The sequence below is a fragment of the Salmo salar genome, chromosome ssa16 (genome assembly GCF_905237065.1).
Source record: "Salmo salar chromosome ssa16, Ssal_v3.1, whole genome shotgun sequence".
Lineage (NCBI taxonomy): Eukaryota > Metazoa > Chordata > Actinopteri > Salmoniformes > Salmonidae > Salmo > Salmo salar.
The window spans coordinates 3,393,522-3,414,085 of NC_059457.1; the positions used below are offsets into that span (position 1 = coordinate 3,393,522).

At 40.4% G+C, this 20,564-nt stretch overlaps 1 protein-coding gene and 1 long non-coding RNA gene across 13 annotated transcripts in view; both read right to left on the reverse strand.

Moving 5' to 3' along the window:
• The window catches only part of LOC106573044 (membrane-associated guanylate kinase, WW and PDZ domain-containing protein 2), a 314,920-nt gene that overhangs the window by 144,835 nt on the left and 149,521 nt on the right, over window positions 1-20,564 (reverse strand). The window lies entirely within an intron of this gene.
• Window positions 8,591-14,877, reverse strand: LOC106573046 (uncharacterized). 3 transcript variants are annotated; one of them, XR_006759655.1, is made up of 5 exons: window positions 11,951-14,877; window positions 11,153-11,282; window positions 10,743-10,931; window positions 10,560-10,617; window positions 8,591-9,298 (listed from the first exon to the last, which is right to left on the reverse strand). It is a non-coding gene; the product is annotated as an uncharacterized lncRNA (long non-coding RNA). The 3 variants fall into 3 exon arrangements; XR_001321244.2 differs by having other exon boundaries at window positions 11,153-14,877; XR_001321246.2 differs by lacking the exon at window positions 10,560-10,617 and having other exon boundaries at window positions 11,153-14,877.

Below are 20,564 nucleotides of genomic sequence, written 5' to 3' on the forward strand. Positions count from 1 at the left end.
TCTGACGAATCCTGGTTCCTGTTTTGTCATTCTTATGGCAGATTTAGGATTTGTCATAAGTAGCAGGAGTCCATAGACCCATCCTGCCTGGTGTCAACTGTACAGGATGTTGGCGGTGGTGTACCGCCGTCCAATCTGCAGTAACTGCGTGATGCCATCGCATCAGCATGGACCAACATCCCTGTGAAACATTTCCAACTTGTAGAATCCATTCCCCAAATAATTCAGGCTGTTCTGGAGGCAAAGGGGTGTTCGACCCGGTAATAGATGTGTGTACCTAATAAACTGGCCACTGAGTGTATTTAAAAATATATATATATAATCTTTGAGAACTAACAATCACCAAAATAAAAGATAGACAGTCAGGGAGGTTAAATTCCAAAAACAATTAATTTAGCAATGTAGATTTTATTATTATTTTTTAGCAAAAGAACACTGCATTAGCCATGGCAAAATTGAGAATTGCAGCCAACTAGCTTTGAAACTGCAACATTTTGTCTCAGCTCCATGACAGAATATGTTGAATTGCAGGATATTAGCTTTAAAACTGCAAACATTTCAACTCCATGGAGAAATGTGCATAATTTCAAGACAATGGCAAAACTATTTGCACATTTCTCTACACCACCAATATGTGGTCCTCCAAATGTTATATAAAACTCAGCCACGTAGATGGGCCGACTGTGCTCACTGCCATGCCCCCAACCACCTAAGCCCATTTTTGATCCAGAAAACCCTGCCTAAGTCTGGATAGTCGCATCGGTCAGATTCTGACTTGAGATCTGCTGACTTCAGAAGTCTGCCATTGACATTGGTGGCATTCCTGCCTGAGTACATTGCAGACATTACATCAAACATTTAGCAGATGTTATCGCGGGTGTAGCGAAATGCTTATGTTCCTAGCTCCAACAGTGCAGTAATACCTGACAATACAAAACAATACACACAAATGCCAAAAATACAAAGAAAGGAAATATTAGGACGAGCAGAGTTGGGAATACAAATACACCACCGTTCAAAAGTTTGGGGTCACTTAGGAATTTCCTTGTTTTTGAAAGAAAAGCTATTTTTTTGTCCATTAAAATCACATCAAATTGATCAGAAATACATGGAGACATTGTTAATGTTGTAAATGACTATTGTAGCTGAAACGGCTGATTTGGTATGGAATATCTACATGGGTGTACAAAGGCCCATTATCAGCAACCATCACTCCTGTGTTCCAATGGCACGTTGTGTTAGCTAATCCAAGTTTATCATTTTAAAAGGCTAATTGATCATTAGAAAACCCTTTTGCATTTATGTTAGCACAGATGAAAACTGTTGTTCTGATTAAAGAAGCAATACAACTGGCCTTCTTTAGACTAATTGAGTATCTGGAGCATCAGCATTTGTGGGTTCGATTACAGGCTCAAAATGGCCAGAAACAAAGCACTTTCTTCTGAAACTCGTCAGTCAATTCTTGTTCTGAGAAATGAAGTCTATTCCATACGAGAAATTGCCAAGAAACTGAAGATCTCGTATAACGCTGTGTACTACTCCCTTCACAGAACAGCGCAAACTGGCTCTTATGATTATTTATTATTTATTTCATTTCGATGATCATTGCAGAATAAGTTACTCAACTTTTCTGACTGTGATGGTTTCATTCTCGTGAAATAGCCAATAGGCCTACAAGTTAGGATATGCTACCATTCGTCCCATCTCTCATTTAATTGGACCCACTTCACAGTATTAAATAAATAAGCTACCGGTATTTAGAGTATTTTGTTCTATGCTATCCGATCCGAAGCGCAGTTTTACAGTAGAACAGAGGGTTCATCTTTTCCATTGACGTTTATAGGCTATGTCTGAATACTGTAATGTAAAATTTCTCGAGCAGCCTAGACAATATTTCATGTATAAACATAATACATACACTGAGTATACAAACATTAAAAACACCTGCTCTTTCCATGACATAGACTAATGAGGTGAATCCGTCTTCCCTGTGGCTCAGTTGGTAGAGCATGGTGTTTGCAATGCCAGCATGGTATGTGCAACGCCAGGGTTGTGGGTTCGATTCCCACGGGGGGCCAGTACAAAAAAAAAAAAATGCATGAAATGAAATATATGTATTCACTATTGTAAGTCGCTCTGGATAAGAGCGTCTGCTAAATGACTAAAATGTAAATGTAAATCCAGGTGAAATCCACTTCAATCAGTGTAGATGAAGGGGAAGAAACAGGTTAAAGAAGGATTTTTAAGCCTTGAGACAATTGAGAAATTGATTGTGTATGTGTACCATTCAGAGGGTGAATGGGTGAGACCAAAAATGTAAGTACATTTGAACAGGGTATGGTAGTAGGTTGCAGGCGCACCGGTTTGTGTTAAAAACTGCAATGCTGCTGGGTTTTTCACACTCAACAGTTTCCCATGTGTATCAAGAATGGTCCACAACACAAAGGACATCCAGCCAACTCGATACAACTGTGGAAAGCATTGGAGTCAACATGGGCCAGCAATCCTGTGGAACGCTTACGACCACTTGTAGAGTCCATGCCCCAACGATGAATTTAGGCTGTTCTGGCACTGTTCTGAGGGGAAAAGGGTAGGGAGGTGCAACTCAATAATATTTGGTATACTCAGTGTATATCATAACCATTGTACCTTTTCTGGCCATGATTAGTATATGTTACCGAAATAGCCATACAACAAATTACAATGCACATCTCTTTTAAATGTCTAGTTTTTGCTCTATGCATCCTAAAGGGAGTGCGGGTGATAAGATACAGTAGAATTTAACAGGTGAACAGACAGTTGATATTATGCATTGAAGATTGTAGACTACCACAGTAAGTAGGTCTACTGTAGGCTAGTTTACAATGTATCGAGCAGTGCAGCATATTAAGTTCAGGTGAAAATAAATGCAAAACATTACTGAATTCAAATAAACTATTTACAGGTCCACAACAATGTGCAACTGTTTTTGTGTTTTAGAAATGGGCATATACAGCAAACGGCATTGCAAAATGTAACATTTTGCTAACACCTCCAAGACATTTGATCAAGTTCACCATTAATAAAACCTTTAAGGATCTGACACTTTTTTCAAATTTCATCTAAAATGACATACCCAAATCTAACTTCCTGTAGCTCAGGACCTGAAGCAAGGATATGCATATTCTTGATACCATTTAAAAGGAAACATTTTGAAGTTTGTGGAAATGTAAAATGAATGTAGGAGAATATAACACATTAAATCTGGTAAAAGATAATACAAACAAAAAAACGTGTTTTGATTTTCTTTTTTTAATCATCTTTAAAATGCAAGAGAAAGGCCATAACTTCATATTGCAGTTTAGGGGCAATTTAGATTTTGGCCAGTAGATGGCAGCAGTGTGTGTGCAAAGTTTTAGACTGATCCAGTGAAGCATTGCAATACTGCACAGTATTTTGTATCAAGTCTGCCCAAATGTGCCGAATTGGTCAATTGATACATGTTAAAGTACATAAGTACAGAGAACATAACAATAAATAATAAAACATTTGTTTACACACTCCCGGGAAGATTATTAGCTTATACACTAACTTTCACACATCTAGATGGCCGGGGGTGGTGGGTGTGGAGCCAGACACAGCAGGGGTTCAAACTCTAGAACCCAGTTCCTGTATTTGAATATAAAAATTGATTTTATCAAACAAAAGTATGCAACATTTTATCTCTGGGACCCTCAGGATGACAAATCAGAGCAAGATTGCTGAATGTAAGTACATGATTTACCTTCAGAGGTGAATATATCAAACCAGTTGCGGTGTTAAAAGTTTTTTGTTGTTGTGCACTCTCCTCAAACAATAGCATGGTATTTTTTTCACTGTAGTAGCTACTGTAAATTGGACAGTGCAGTTAGATTAACAATCAGTTAAACTTCCTGCCCATACAAGACATGTCTATGTCCTGGAAAGTTTGCTGTTACTTACAATGTCATTCTAGTTACATTAGCGCATGTTAGCATCAACCGTCCCGGTATAGGGACACCGATCCCATAGAGGTTTTAATACTTTTGATATACTGTCTTGGCCTAATTCCAATACTTCCAAAATATACAGCAAATAAGGACGTTATTTTAACCGTGCAATGTGAATGATGGGCATTATTCAGGGGAGTTATAATGGCCGTTCATGCCACGGGTCTGATTTAACAGGAAGCATGCATATGTATGGCTGCACCAAGTTTATAAATCTCAATATTTGTGTGCGTGCGCTGTTTTTCCAGAAATAGCGCACGTAGATATTTAGTGTTTACACAACGGTTATAAATGAATCCCCATGGCAGGGTACTGGGCGGAGGCCAGCTAGTGGTGACTGTTTAACAGTCTGATGGCCTGGAGATAGAAGCTGTTTTTCAGTCTCTCGGTCCCAGCTTTGATGCACCTTTACTGTCTCAGCCTTCTAGATAGTAGCTGGGTTAACAGGCTCAGGTGGGTGAGGTCCTTGATGATCATCAACATATGGTTTTGCACCATGTCATCGACTGCACAGTAGGGCATCAGATTTTTATATCATAAGATGTGGTTAGCTGATGTTAAACAACTATCGATGTGTTGTGAGGTCTGGCAGGCTTCTGCAATGTAGTCAGGCAAGGAACGCCAGCATTGTTGAATGATCTCAACTCTGAATTGGCCCCTTTTGTGTAAATTGGATAGAGTTTCCTAGAGTAAACTACTTCCCTGTTACTTAATGCTGAACAAAGAAGAACACAGCTCTAGTGGTCTTTTCACACTCTCTTAAGTGTCCCACAGAACAGATAGGGGATACATGAACACACAGAATACATTACCGGACTTGAAAACACACACTGTAGTCCTACATGGCGCTCAACAAAGGCCTTCTAACATCAATGTATGCGTGTCTATATTAGGTTTTGAGCCAGCAATGCATGTTAAAGTGAGTTTTTCGCCTTTTCATGTCTCAGTCAATACTCCATACTAGTTTTCTTGCTGGAAGAATGTATAGAAAATGTGCATTCTCCCGTCTAAAATGAAATTTAAGAAAATCCACAAATTGTCAACGGTGACACTCGAATGACCGACAAAGATTACATAACAGAAGTGCCTTATGTTTGAATATCCAAGAAAGGTGTTGTTTCTCTACTATCTTTTACAGCAAAGAATGAAGGTAAGCTAACTAAATTCATTAAATTACATGGAGGCTAACAGGCTATTTCATTTTTATTGAAGGAGAAACAGAAAAAGATAGAATTAGGATTACAGATCACACAGTCGAATTCAAGGTGAGAAATGCAGCATGCCCTCATCGGAAATCTATATGTTCTAATATGTTCTATGTACCGATCTGTGATGCAAAACTGAAACCTAATCACTCTCTCCTCTACTAGCAACAGTAGTTAGCTACACAGGTTTTTAGCTATCTAGTTAACGTTATATCCCAACAACATTGACGCTCAGTATATATTTTTTCTCAGCCATATCTAAGCCATATTCAAAATTGAATTCAAAACAGATTATTGAAATTGTAACTTATCTGATTCATAAATTGATGTTGTAACGTCAGTTGCTAGCGGGCTCCCGGGTTCACATCTCGTCTGAACAGCCCACTTATGGCACAAGTATGCTAGCTGGCTATCTAACTCGTTGTACAACATTGACCCTCAACATACTTCTTTTGTTCAGTTATCTCAGCCATAGTCACAATTAAATTCAAGGCAGATTAACTATTTAACAGACATGAGCTCAGAACAACTACAAATGTTAACTTTGTTGAATCTAACCAATCTCTCCACCGTACGTAGCTAGCTAGTTCGCTACATTAGCTAATTAAAACAATTCTTTAAAATGACATATAATTGCATAATGCAGCGACTGTCTATTTTTTACCTTGATCATCGGTATTAGCTACTCTTTGGCCATATCTCCAATATTATTTGGAGTCTCATCACAAAATCATACTTAAATAAGTGTCCAGGCAATGTTGTTCTGCACTAAGATGGCTGTTGACTAATGTTGCAGCATCTTAGTCTGATTTATCCAGACTTTCTGGCAATTGTGTAATCAGGTTTGGTTCCAGGAATAAGTGACATAAGAGGTCGCTTAGGGCCCCCGGCCGGTAGGGGGCCCGACCCAAAACGTATCTTTTTGTGGGGTCTCAACTTACTATTTTATTTTATAATCAATACAAAACATACATATACAAACAACAACATCATACATCATCATGCCCAAAAATAAAAACTGTAATTTCGTTAGTTAAGCTACAACTTTCCCTCCATCTTGTGCCGGCCACTAGGTAGTTAGTCTAGCCAGTTATCTAAACTTGTAGTAATCATGGCTGACTACCAATTGGGCACGTGCCCAGGGGCCCTGACCTCCAGGAGTACCAGTAAATAATCTGTCTATGTGCCCTTGAACAAGGCACTTAACCCTAATTGCTCCTATATGTTGAACTGGATAAAAGCGTCTGCTAAATGACTAAAATGTCAAATGTAGGTGGGGGCCCCAAGACCAAATCTCACTTAGGGCCCCCAAAAGGCTAGAGCCGCCCCTGTGTATAATTCTTAAAGAACAGCTATTGAAATGCAAGCAAGAGATGATGAGACCAGTTACAGAAATTATTACAAAACCAAACATAAGAAAACATTATATTTCACTCAAGTCAAACTTACCAGCATGATTGTTATACAGTCATCAGTACTATTCATATTAACCTACTCAACCTCCTCAGCACAAACAAGAATATGAAATGAACGAATCACACATTGTTAAATGTGGTAGCTGCAAGCTGTCTGTGTTTACATCCCTCTCAGTCCAATAAGCAAAGATAGCTATAGTAGAAGGAGAAAAGTGACAAGAGAAAATGGTGGGGGGACTAGGTGGATGTTCAGATCTACTGGAGTGTTACCCTCCTGTAGCTTATCAACCAGCTAGTTATTAGAATCAGGTGCACTAGATTAGGGTTGTAGAAAACCTACAAGACTGTATCTCTCCAGGAGAGCCCTGTATCAGATCATGCAGGATCTTGTGTATTGATTCCATCTTCTTATGGTCATCCTCATCGTGGTACTCGGGGGCATGATTGGTGTCACACTTTTTCAGCCCCAGCTAACACACCTGATTAAACAAATTGCATTCCGAGAACTAGAGTTCCCAATCTCTAGGATAGACTGTCACCATGATCACCTGAAAAACATAAATAGCGTCACGATTACTTTGTTTGCAAATTGGAGCAACACTGAAATTTTTTTTAAACGACAAATAAAGCAAACCGGTACACATAACAAACATCCATTAAAGTATAGTCAATATGTTCACAGAGTTGGATCATGTCTACATACAGTGTGGTTGCTAGGGAGAGGTGACATGGGGAATGTGATTAGTCTAGATAAAACAGCGTTTCTTATTCTCGGTCCTGGGGACCCAAAGGGGTGCACATTTTTTGTTTTTGCCCTAGCACAGAAATTATCCACATATCATCAAGTGTTGATGATTTTAATCAGGTGTGTAGTGCTAATGCAAAAACGGTATATCTTCCTTCACTGTCCCTGTCCCACACATACAGAAATGTGGTTGAGCAAGCAGAGCATGGGTCCCACGAGTGCACAGGCTAGTCGAGAGCACAAATTAACTTGAGATTTTGAAGTGTGACTTTGAGTGAGCAGAACATCGTCTTAAACTGTACATATAGAACTGGAAGGAAAGAAACGTGGTTCAAATGTGTAAAAAAAAAGTTACGCATTAAATTGTCCACATAGGCTCTGCTTGCTCTTCTCTCTAGACTCTGTGTTTGCTCGCGTAATGATGTTTCATCTTTCATCTCGTGCGTGTTCTACTTTTTAAATAGGATTTGACACCATACAATCCGACCTGTCAAGTTTTCGCTCTCAATTTCTCTAATTTCTCTTTCTCAAGCCTTGGTACCTTTGGGTTTGGATTTCAGGCTGATGGGGGACGGGCTTAAAGGTGGGTCATTTTCACTGGTGTGATGGACAAATTCCTGCCAGTCCAGTGTTGTGATTGGCTATTACGAGCCGTCTACTTAGCCGGCTTGGGCAATAAGTGCTGAACGACTTGGGAAACTCAGCAGCTTGATAACCAAATAAATTCTAATAGTTGCACTATTTTTTACATTTAACCTTTATGTAACTAGGCAAGTCAGATAAAAACAAATTCTTATTTTATAATGACGGCCTACCAGGGAACAGTGGGTTAACTGTTCAGGGGTTGAACGACAGATTTTCACCTTGTCAGGTCGGGGATTCGATCCAACAACCTTTCAGATACGGGCCCAACGCTCTAACAACTCAGCTACCTGACGCCCTGAGTACAATACCTTGAGTTCAGTGGAATCTACTTGCTAAATTTAGCTAGCTAATTACTTGTTAGCCAGCAACCTTCGTCTGTAAAACGAAAAGCAGACAGTCAGCTCTAGTAAACACCATTAAACGAGTTCACTAATTGCAGGCAGGAGCCAATATTTTGGGTATTAAGCCCATGGACACACATACACAGCACATGGGGATTTTAAATTAAAGGAAGACACAAAGGAAATAATCTTCTACCTGCTACAGTTCATTCAGTATATAACCAGTCTCAAATAATAAATTGTAAACTGACATAGGATTAACCAGCTAAACTAGGTTAACATGTCAGAATCAGCTTTATTCTGCAAATACATGTGCATGTACAGGACTCTATGAAATAGTGCTGCAACAATAAACAGAATATACAGACAGACGATAAACAGAATATACAGACAAAAAAAAGATATAGATGCAGATTGTCTACAGACCCACATACAGTATGTACACTATGAACACTTTAAGCTACATTATAAAATTTGCAGTTCTGGGATGATCATGCAGGGTGCATAGTCTGTGGATGAATAGTGCAAAATCCATGGATGACAGGATAATCGCAGACCAGGTGGCCGATTGGTGAGGGCCACGGAAGAAACTGGAGGGCAGGTGGCACCCAATGAACCTCTCAGCAGACTGGACAATCCATTGCAGTGATGGAGGAGGTGAGGATGGACTCAATGATGGTCGTTTAGAACTGAATCAGTACACACAGCATTCAAAGGAGGACTGAGGACAAAACAACACATTCACCAAACATTTCACTGAGGAAAACAGATTTGTTTTATAGTGATTGTCTGATTGGGAACTATCATTGTCTGTCAATTACAGAATCCCAAATTATTTCAATTTGGCATTGGAAGTTGTATTGCATACAGTCAGTAATTCAGGAGTCAAATCGCATAGGGAGTCTCATCAGATCAGATGTTATTAGCATGCCAGAACCATCTGTGGAAAGAGCACAAGTAGAAGAAAGATGTGAGTGCAAACAGAATAGATGTACACTACATGACCAAAAGTATGTGGACACCTGCTCGTCGAACATCTCATTCCAAAATCATGGGCATTAATATGGAGTTGGTCCCCCTTTTGATGCTATAACAGCCTCTACTAATCTAGGAAGGCTTTCCACTAGATGTTGGAAGATTGCTGCTGGGTCTTGCTTCCATTCAGCCACAAGAGCATTAGTGAGGTCGGGCACTGATGCTGGGTGATTAGGCCTGGTTTGCAGTCGCTGTTCCAATTCATCCCAAAATAGTTAGATGGAATTGAGGTCAGGGCTCCGTGCAGGCCATCAAGATCTTCCACACCGATCTCGGCAAACCAATTCTGTATGGACCTCGCTTTGTGCACGGGGCATTGTCATGTTGAAACAGGAACGGGCCTTCCCCAAACTGTTCTCACAAAGTTGGAAGCACAGAATCGTCTAGAATGTCACTGTATGCTGTAGCAATAAGATTTCCCTTCACTGGAACTTAGGGGCCTAGCCCAAACCATGAAAAACAGCTCCAGACCATCATTCCTCCTCTGCCAAACTTTACAGTTTGCACTATGCATTGGGGCAGGTAGTGTTCTCCTGGCATCCACCAAACCCAGATTTGTCCGTCGGACTGCCAGATGGTGAAGCGTGATTCATCACTCCAGAGAACCCGTTTCTTAGGCTTGTGTGCGGCTGGAAACCCATTTCATAAAGCTCCTGATGAATAGTTATTGTGCTGACGTTGCTTCCAGAGGCAGTTTTGAACTCGGTAGTGAATGTTGCAACCAAGGACAGACAATTTTTACATGCTTCAGCACTCGGGGGTCCCGTTCTGTGAGCTTGTGTGGCCTACCACTTCGCGGCTGAGCCATTGTTGCTCCTTGACGTTTCCAATTCACAATAACAGCACTTACAGTTGACTAGGGCTGCTCTAGCAGGGCAGAAATTTGACGAACGGACTTTATACACCTGTCAGCAACGGGTATGGCTGTAATGTTCGAATCCACGAATTTGAAGGGGTGTCCACATACTTTTGTATATATAGTATCACATGCAACATAAGTTTCCCCCTAAAACAATGGCATGAGCTTTGTCCCAATTAATCTCTGCTTAACTCCTCTCTATGCTCATCCTTCTCAAAACCCATTGGAGGAGGTCTGAGGCGAGGAACCTTGGGTCATCTCCTCCAATGGGGTTTTAGAAGGAGGCACGATGGTCAGTCATCCTTACCTCTCTCTATGAATTTGAGAGTGGCTACATTTCTCCAGCCCAATCCCTCAGCGTTTTACTGAAACAGGGGCAGGGAAAACACTTTTTTATTGTTTCAACTACTGATTGCCACTTTAAGGAACATATAAATGAGCATACAAGTATGTTTAAGCATACATGACTGTTGGGAGTGTGGTGCTATACCTTTAGCTCCCAGGTGCAGCAGAGCTGACACACTAAAGATGAAGTTGCAGCAGATGTCTTGACCACCCTGTGGCTGTTTTTCAGAAAGTGGTAGCGATGGAAGGTGTCCCAGGTACTGTTTGTGGCCAAGTCACCTCCCTCAGAACCAGTGAAGATCTCCAGGTTCTTAAAGCGGGGCATTAGCATAATCTATAGGGAGGGCAGAACAATACAGGAAATGGAATTGGATACAGGAAATTGAATTGATTACATATGTGTTATTTTATAGTTTTGATGACTTCACTATTATTCCACAATGTAGAAAATAGTAAAAATAAAGAAAAACCCTTCAATGAGTAGGTGTGTCCAAACTTTTGACTGGTACTGTATGTGCTGAGATGTGTAAGGCATAAGATGAGTTGGTGACTCACTGGTCCAAACTTGGTGTCCTCTGCCTCGCTGGTGTAGAGGTCCAGGGCGATGAAGTACGTAGGTAGAAGCTTGACTCCACCTGGTCAAATGTGTTCTCTTTGCACACACTGACCTGTCTCTTGAGAACAACTGTAGTGAGAGAGAGGACAATAAGATGTCACAGACAAAGTTCAATTGGAGTTGAAATGTTTTAACATCTTAATGTTTCATTCAAGGTAACAGTTTATTTTAAGACTGCTGTGGCTATATCAAAAGAGGCAACTATGGATAATCATTTAGCCAAATAATTTAAAACACACGATGTGGGACTGGACTGAGCCGAGCTGTAGGGCAATACTACAGTAACAGAGGGATGCTGACACTCCGATTTTTCACTTTAAAATGTATGTCAAACAAAAACCAATGATTTCAAAGTGGAACAAACCATACAACTCTATGCACAATCTGAGTCTTAGCTTCACTCTGCTACTGTGGAATTGCCCTGTACCAATCCACGCCACTTGTCAGTCAGCATGCCTGCTGTCATTTCATGCCCAACCCACCTCGTAGTAGAGAGCTATCCTCCTATACGTTTTCACTTCATCCCTTACCTACACCACTTATATTGTTTAGCAATGACTATCACATACATTCAGTATAGAACAATCGTTCTAACCAATAGATAGCAGCTGGTCATGATCCTCTCTACATGACAATTGTCTTATGCACAATGCCTTCATACAGCGTCAAAGAAATAAGAGGAACTCAGTACCACTAATGATTAAGTTACATGGGCGATTGGTGGATGTCATGGTTACCTGCAGAAAGTCCCCAGAGTGCTGTACATAGAGGGGAGCCAAGGTACCCTACTTGGAACAGAATGGACTCCTGTATCTCCTGTTTCTGTCAGCTGAGCAGAGAACAACTTCACCACCACATATTAGCAGTGGCAACGCGTCATTCAGGGCAGATGGGGCAGAGCCTCCCAAGTTTTGAGCCCCACCTGTTTTGCATGTTATTTTGGCATTAATATGTGTCACATATCAGTTTGCAAACAATGTAAAAAAATATATTAAAAAAATAATAATTGAGTTAAAGCCACATACAAACAGAAAATACGGAACATAGGGGTTGGTAATGTTCTCTAGTTGCACTGTGATTGGCTTAGTGTTCTGTCACTCATGGGGACACTACATTGCCGCAAAATCTATGGGCAGAGCTCAAAAATTCAAGCCATAGACTTATATTAGAAGTGCCCATCATTGGCCACAGATAAAATGAAACCAAATCACATTATATTTACCGCCGCTTTGATTGGACTGATCATTTCAATATTTTACTTTCAAAATCTTAGCTAGCAAGCTAGACAAGCAATCATCATCATGCATCAAGTCGACAATCTACTGGCAAATCCTTTTCAATCCTTGTTATATGAAGAGATTATAGATAAAACGTATTGGTGCTCATCGGCCATAAACATTACACAACAAGTTGGAAATTGCAAATTCAACAATGAGTGCTAAGGCGCCACTTCAGCCCCGGATTTGATCCTAGGCTGTGTTACAGCCAGCGGTGACTGGGAGACCCATGAGGTGGGCTAGAAAAATTTGAAGACATTGGCCATCCTGTCAATCCAACATGACTTCTGCTGCGTTCAAAACAACTGGAAACTCGGAACTGGGAAATCTCTGACTTCAGTAAGTTCAAGACAACTGGGAACTCGGATAAAACTAGCTCTGGCTGGGAAAATACTGAAAATAATTTTGAACGGTCATCCAACTCAGAATTCCAAGTCGGGATTTCTGCCTTTTTTTAGAGCCCACAAGAAGGACCGGCACACTACCTTCCTGTTCAGGTGAGCACAGCACAACAAGGTGAGTCCAAAAAGGTATTGTATGCCGCTGCATTAATTATGTAATATACCAGGGAGATATGTATACTGCAGCCAAGAAAGTAATACTAACTGTATGTTGTGTAGTAAGCTGTTAATAGCCCATGTGCCTCATCCTAATAATTTGATCCCATTCCTCCCTTATAACTTAGCGAACTGTTCTGACTTGATGGTGCACATGTAGCCTATAGCCTTTTTTAGAGAAATGTAATCATTGAATATTGTAAGAGCTTTTATTGTCTGCTTATATGCCATGTTTATTTATCCAATGGTTCTGACTTGGTGTACAGGGATAATATTGTAAGAACGGCCCATGTTCTGAATTCTGTCGCTGTACATTTCAAAAGTGCTTAACACATAGTTATATTTATTACATCTGTCCTAGCTCGCTCATTAATATCTTAATCAAAATTATGGATAGCGTGTTATTGTTCCCTTATGCCATAGTTTGTACATCTCAATTGTCAATAGAAACCACATTTGTTTAAGGAAGTCAGCTATGTTTTTTAAAAAGACAGTAAATGAGGCTGAATGAACTATTTCACTGCCAGACAAGGCTCCGCTGATAGCCAGGTGTAGCGGTGGCAAGGATCATTCCACAGTGCTGAAAAGAAAGCTCTGCTGTTGGGACAAATTTGTGTAAGCCCTAACAGTAAGTGGGCACCGTTTGTCACCATTATAGTGCAATTAATGTATTGTTTAGTGTTGTGTAGTGGCTTTGTTGGCATGCATCAACATTTTAATATTTTTTTTTGCTTCACCAAGATTTACATGCTAATATCGCCACTGCATATTAGTGACAGTGAACCTGCATGGAAAGAGGGATGTAGAGAGAGACATGGTTTCAGGTTATTCTCATTTATTGTAACTGTACAAGAAAAATTATCAAACATTTATTTCAATCAGATTGTAGCTCAACGTATGCTGTTAGCAGTTTACTATACTGGCTATTATTTGGTTCAGAGCCTGACCTCTCTTGGCACCCCCTCCACTTCAATCACTGACCTCTTCCACAATGAGGGTCTTCCCTGTCCGTTCTCAACCTGCCTCCCCCCTCTTCTGCCACCCATTCATGCTGGCCTTTCAAGTCCTCCTCCTCTACTAAAATCCCCTCTCAACTTAGGTACAATGCTCTTAGTTAAACCAGAGACTGTATAGAAAATGAAACCACCTTGGGTTTGCTTAAACCACAAGATGTAACATTAGCTAGCTAATTCATTTTGTATAACGTTAGTTAGCTAGCTAACGTTAGCTAGTTAGCTTCCTACCTAATTGACGTTCGGCTACCTTTCCTCATCAATAGCTTGCTTTAATAACAGAAGTCCAAATAACTACTTACTATAATTTCAATATTGAAATCATAGTTGATTAGCTAGCTAGTTGGTTATCTAGTTTCTCTACTGAAAAACTGTTGAACTTACCTCTTTATTATTGTCAGTGATCGCTCACCTTTCACCGTCCCCTTTCATCTCAATGGGCAAAAATCCGGTTAGAGAGCTGTCAAACAGTGTTTGGTCCGAAAACCTGACCAATTGAGTTTCAGTAAACTGCTACAGGCTATGTTCATTGGCTAGAATTTCCCCTTGTCATAAAAGTATAGTAAGCAGTTGCGAGAGAAAATGGATTTTGGTGTGAGAGGGAGAAAAGTCATCCATGTGGGGACGCGCCGTATTTGTGAGTGTGCAGTAATTTTTGAGTCTTGACATGTAGTAAGTATTTCTTCAGGCGAACATAAATCTCTACTCGTCACACCCTGATCAGTTTCACCTGTCCTCGTTATTGTCTCCACCCCCTCCAGGTGTCACCGGAGAAAAATGTTATTACCTTTGCTGTTCTTCGTCAGAATGCACTCCCAGGACTTCTACTTCAATAACAAATGTTGGTTTGGTTCCAAATAATCCATTGTTATATCCAAATAGCGGCGTTTTGTTCGTGCGTTCAGACACTATCCGAAAGGGTAAATAAGGGTGACGAGCATGGCGCATTTCGTGACAAAATTTTTTGAAATATTCCATTACCGTACTTCGAAGCATGTCAACCGCTGTTTAAAATCAATTTTTATGCCATTTTTCTCGTAAAAAAGCGATAATATTCCGACCGGGAAAGCGTGTATACGTACAAAGAGAGAGAAAATAAAAACATCTCGTGCCCTCGTGCACGAGCCTGAGTCTCAGAGTACTCTGATCGGCCACTATCCAAACGCGATAATGTGCTTCAGCCTGGGGCTGCCTCGATATCATTCAGCTTTTTCCCGGGCTCTGAGAGCCTGTGGGAGCCGTAGGAAGTGTCACGTTACAGCAAAGATCCTCAGTCTTCAATAAAAAGAGCCAAGATGAACAACAACTTGTCAGACAGGCCACTTCCTGTTCAGAATCTTCTCAGGTTTTTGCCTGCCATATGAGTTCTGTTATACTCACAGACACCATTCAAACAGTTTTAGAAACTTTAGGGTGTTTTCTATCCAAAGCCAATAATTATATGCATATTCTAGTTACTGGGCAGGAGTAGTAACCAGATTAAATCGGGTACGTTTTTTATCCGGCCGTGTCAATACTGCCCCCTAGCCCTAACAGGTTAAGAAGCCTACAAGGAACCCCGGTCTCCCACGTGCCTGCTCATGACACAGGGATTATTTCGCTAAATAGCCCAGTACTGTGTAGCCTACTTCCGATCATCATGTTGTACAGCGCCATATTTTCTGTTACATCCTAACGGAAACCCAGAGGGTTTTTCGTTTTTCTTGGAATATAAACACCATAATATTAATAAAATGAATCCCAAACTCTAAAAGTAATTGGAAAGGTAGATACAAATTATTTGTGACATTGTGGTTACAATAAAGAATGTAAACGAGATACAAATAAGATGCTGTGTTTTTATTTACAGTAGTGATGGACAGCTGGTGGCATTTTGAAAACAGGTTTTCAAACACTTGTTGCCCGATTATCAGGACAAAAGACTCTTTATAGCCCGGCTACTCTAGGTGTGAACATCCCCCTACCTGCAATGTATTCGATGCTTAAATTCTCTGAAGTGTTACATTTCTAACTCAAAATAGCAGTACAAGTATTTCTTCATCAACATCTTTATGCTTTCGTTAATAAAATAACTAGAAAAAAGACAATAAAAATCTAGATGGTTATTTAAACTACATTTTAGTTGCACTTCCACCAAGCTCCACAACCACGGGAAAACCTTGCTGAGATGATCAATGTATTTGTTGCATTGTAGTATCGTCAATTTCTCTAGCCAAAACGTCTTGATACCCTCAAAAGTTTGGACACACCTACTCATTCCAGGGTTTTTCTTTATTTTTACTATTTTGTACATTGTGGAATAATAGTGAATACATCACAACTATGAAATCAGTTAAGAACAAATTCATATTTGCAAGGATAGCCTACTCCTTCCTCCCCGTCGGGGAATTGAACCCCGGTCTCCCGCGTGCCTGCATGACATGGGGATTATTTAGCTAAATAGCCCAGCACTGTAGCCCACTCCCGACCGTCACGTTGTACAGCACCATAAACCCATAGGGTTTTTCATTTTTCTTGGAGTAGAAACACCATAATATTAATCAAATTAATTAAGCAACATTTCTTAAAATCAGTCACATATGCTATGTTCGTACAAAAAAGGTTTTAAATTCTCTCATACAGCCACTATTGAAGGGTATCAAATGATTCTCAAAGATGCCCTCTGGTGGTCAAACTAGCATAACGAGCATTAATGGTACCAGTGGTTGACACTTAAATAATGTGCCATAGAATTCTGCAGCACCACACAAGCTGTGCTGCAGTATGCTGCAACTTTTAAAGGATGAACCACTTTCCCTCTCTTCCACATACCGGTACTTACAACATGTAGCAGTGTAGCATCAACACATGCTACACTGTTTCATCAACCATACACTACAGGTGTACACGCACCATTGACAAGCTTTCCAACCAGGTGTAATGATGAGTTCAATGTACAATCTCCTAGGTGCAACCAAGCAAACACCACCTCTTCCTTTAATCTGACCTTCGAATCTTTGTCAACCGACCTTTATTTGGAGGGTTTTTAAATGCCGTCCCTTGGGCTCGCTGTCCCACCTCTTCTGCCACACATCTATCTTTCCCGGTCATACTGTCTGAACTAACTTGACTGTGTATCAGGGTTCCCCAAATGTCTGCATATTTAAATAATTATTTCGTTCATAAACTAGTTATCTTCTCTAGGGTCGGTGGGACGAAATCGTCCCACCTGCGGTTGACATGCTTCGAAGTACGGTAATGGAATATTTAGAATTTTTTTGTCACGAAATGCGTCGTGCGCGTGACCCTTATTTACACTTCGGATAGTGTCTTGAACGCACGAACAAAACGCCGCTATTTGGATATAACTATGGATTATTTTGAACCAAACCAACATTTGTTATTGAAGTAGAAATCCTGGGAGTGCATTCTGACGAAGAACAGCAAAGGTAATAACATTTTTCTTACAGTAAATCTGACTTTGGTGAGTGCTAAACTTGCTGGGTGTCTAAATAGCTAGCCCTGTGATGCCGGGCTATCTACTTAGAATATTGCAAAATGTGCTTTCACCGAAAAGCTTTTTTTTTTTTTAATCGGACATAGCGAGTGCATAGAGGAGTTCTGTATCTATAATTCTTAAAATAATTGTTATGTTTCTTGTGAACGTTTATCGTGCGTAATTTAGTAAATTCACCGGAAGTTTGCGGGGGGTATGCTAGTTCTGAACGTCACATGCTAATGTAAAAAGCTGGTTTTTGATATAAATATGAACTTGATTGAACAAAACATGCATGTATTGTATAACAATGTCCTAGGTGTGTCATCTGATGAAGATCATCAAAGGTTAGTGCTGCATTTAGCTGTGGTTTGGGTTTATGTGACATTATATGCTAGCTTGAAAAATGGGTGTCTGATTATTTCTGGCTGGGTACTCTGCTGACATAATCTAATGTTTTGCTTTCGTTGTAAAGCCTTTTTGAAATCGGACAGTGTGGTTAGATTAACGAGAGTCTTGTCTTTAAAATGGTGTAAAATAGTCATATGTTTGAGAAATTGAAGTAATAGCATTTCTAAGGTATTTGAATAACGCGCCACCGGATTCCACTAGCTGTTACGTAGGTGGGATGATTTCGTCCCACTGGCCCTAGAGAAGTTAAAATCAATTATTATGCAATTTTTCTCGTAAAAAAGTGATAATATTCCGACCAGGAATCTGTGTTCTAGTACAAAGACAGAGAAAATAAAAGCATGGGGTCGCCTCGTGCACGCGCCTCAGTCTCATAGTACTCTGACCGACCACTATCCAAACGCGCGAATGTTTTTCAGCCAGGGGCTGCCTCGACATCATTCAGCTTTTTCCCGGGTTCTGAAGGCCTATGGGAGCCGTAGGAAGTGTCACGTTACAGCAAAGATCCTAAGTTTTCAATAAAAAGAGTCAGGTTTTTGCCTGCCATATGAGTTCTGTTATAGTCACAGACACCATTCAAACAGTTTTAGAAACTTTAGGGTGTTTTCTATCCAAAGCCAATAATTATATGCATATTCTAGTTTCTGGGGAGTAGTAACCAGATTAAATCGGGTACGTTTTTTATCCGGCCGTGTAAATACTGCCCCCTAGCCCTAACAGGTTATGTAATTGTTAGTCCTGTTAAGGAGCTGTACCATTTTCAAAAACAACCACTTCAGGCTGCCATGACAGTCATGTTGTTTTATGTCATTTCAAATAGTTATAGTGCACAGTAATAATGGTTGGTGGCAGGATATGTGGTGTTATCAGAAAGCCCCCCCAAAAGGAAATTAATACAAAAAACAATGTTTGTCTGAAGCTGAAAAAGACAGGAAATTCAAAAGCTAATTTGACCTATGCACTAACAAGGCTTTTCAGGATAAACAGTTTGACTACTGCTAGAGTATTGTAGCTTTATTGATCTACTAACATTGGATGGGTTGATTAGGAATCAAACATACTCTCAAACAGCCTAATACTTACTCTCAGAGTAGGTTTACCATATTAATGTATTTGGTAATGTAAATGTATTTTTTCATTTAAGACACACATGAAATCTGCCATTTGGGAATCTGTTGAATGTTCCTAATCTTGATTGAAAAAAAAACTATCATATTTGACCTTTTATTTAACTAGGCAAGTGAATTTTTATTTACAATGACGGCCTATCCTGCCCAAACCCTAACCTGGATGACGCTGTGGCAATTGAGCGCCACTCTATGGGACTGTCATGCTGAAAGACCCAGCCACGTTTCATCTTCAATGCCCTTGCTGATGGAAGGAGGTTTTCACTCAAAATCTCACGATAAATGGCCCCATTCATTCTTTCCTTTACACGGATCAGTCGTCCTGGTCCCTTTGCAGAAAAACAGCCCCAAAGCATTATGCTTCCACCCCCATGCTTCACAGTAGGTATGGTGTTCTTTGGATGCAACTCAGCATTCTTTGTCCTCCAAACACGACGAGTTGAGTTTTTACCAAAAAGTTATATTTTGGTTTCATCTGACCATATGACATTCTCCCAATCCTCTTCTGGATCATCCAAATGCTCTCTAGCAAACTTCAGATGGGCCTGGACATGAACTGGCTTAAGCAGGGGGACACGTCTGGCACTGCAGGATTTGAGTCCCTGGCGGCGTAGTGTGTTACTGATGGTAGGCTTTGTTACTTTGGTCCCAGCTCTCTGCAGGTCATTCACTAGGTCCCCCCGTGTGGTTCTGCGATTTTTGCTCACCGTTCTTGTGATCATTTTGACCCCACGGGGTGAGATCTTGCGTGGAGCCCCAGATCGAGGGAGATTATCAGTGGTCTTGTATGTCTTCCATTTCCTAATAATTGCTCCCACAGTTGATTTCTTCAAACCAAGCTGCTTACCTATTGCAGATTCAGTCTTCCCAGCCTGGTGCAGGTCTACAATTTTGTTTCTGGTGTCCTTTGACAGCTCTTTGGTCTTGGCCATAGTGGAGTTTGGAGTGTGACTGTTTGAGGTTGTGGACAGGTGTTTTTTATACTGATAACAAGTTCAAACAGGTGCCATTAATACAGGTAACGAGTGGAGGACAGAGGAGCCTCTTAAAGAAGAAGTTACAGGTCTGTGAGAGCCAGAAATCTTGCTTGTTTGTAGGTGACCAAATACTTAATTTCCACCATAATTTGCAAATAAATTCATTACAAATCCTATAATGTGATTTTCTGGAATTTCTTTTCTTATTTTGTCTGTCATAGTTGACGTGTACCTATGATGAAAATTACAGGCCTCTCTCATCTTTTTAAGTGGGAGAACTTGCACAATTGGTGGCTGACTAAATACTTTTTTGCCCCACTGTATTTGTATTTGCATATTTGTTGTGTAAAGCATTACTACTCTTCACTTGTGTTATGAGGTATTCATTGAAATCCTGAAACATAAAGGCTGAGTGGGCCCACGAAGGACCCCAGTGTACTACGCTTTGGCTTAGAGGCAGAAGTGAATGAACATTGAATGTAATGTGCACTTCTCCGTACAGTGACGCTACACC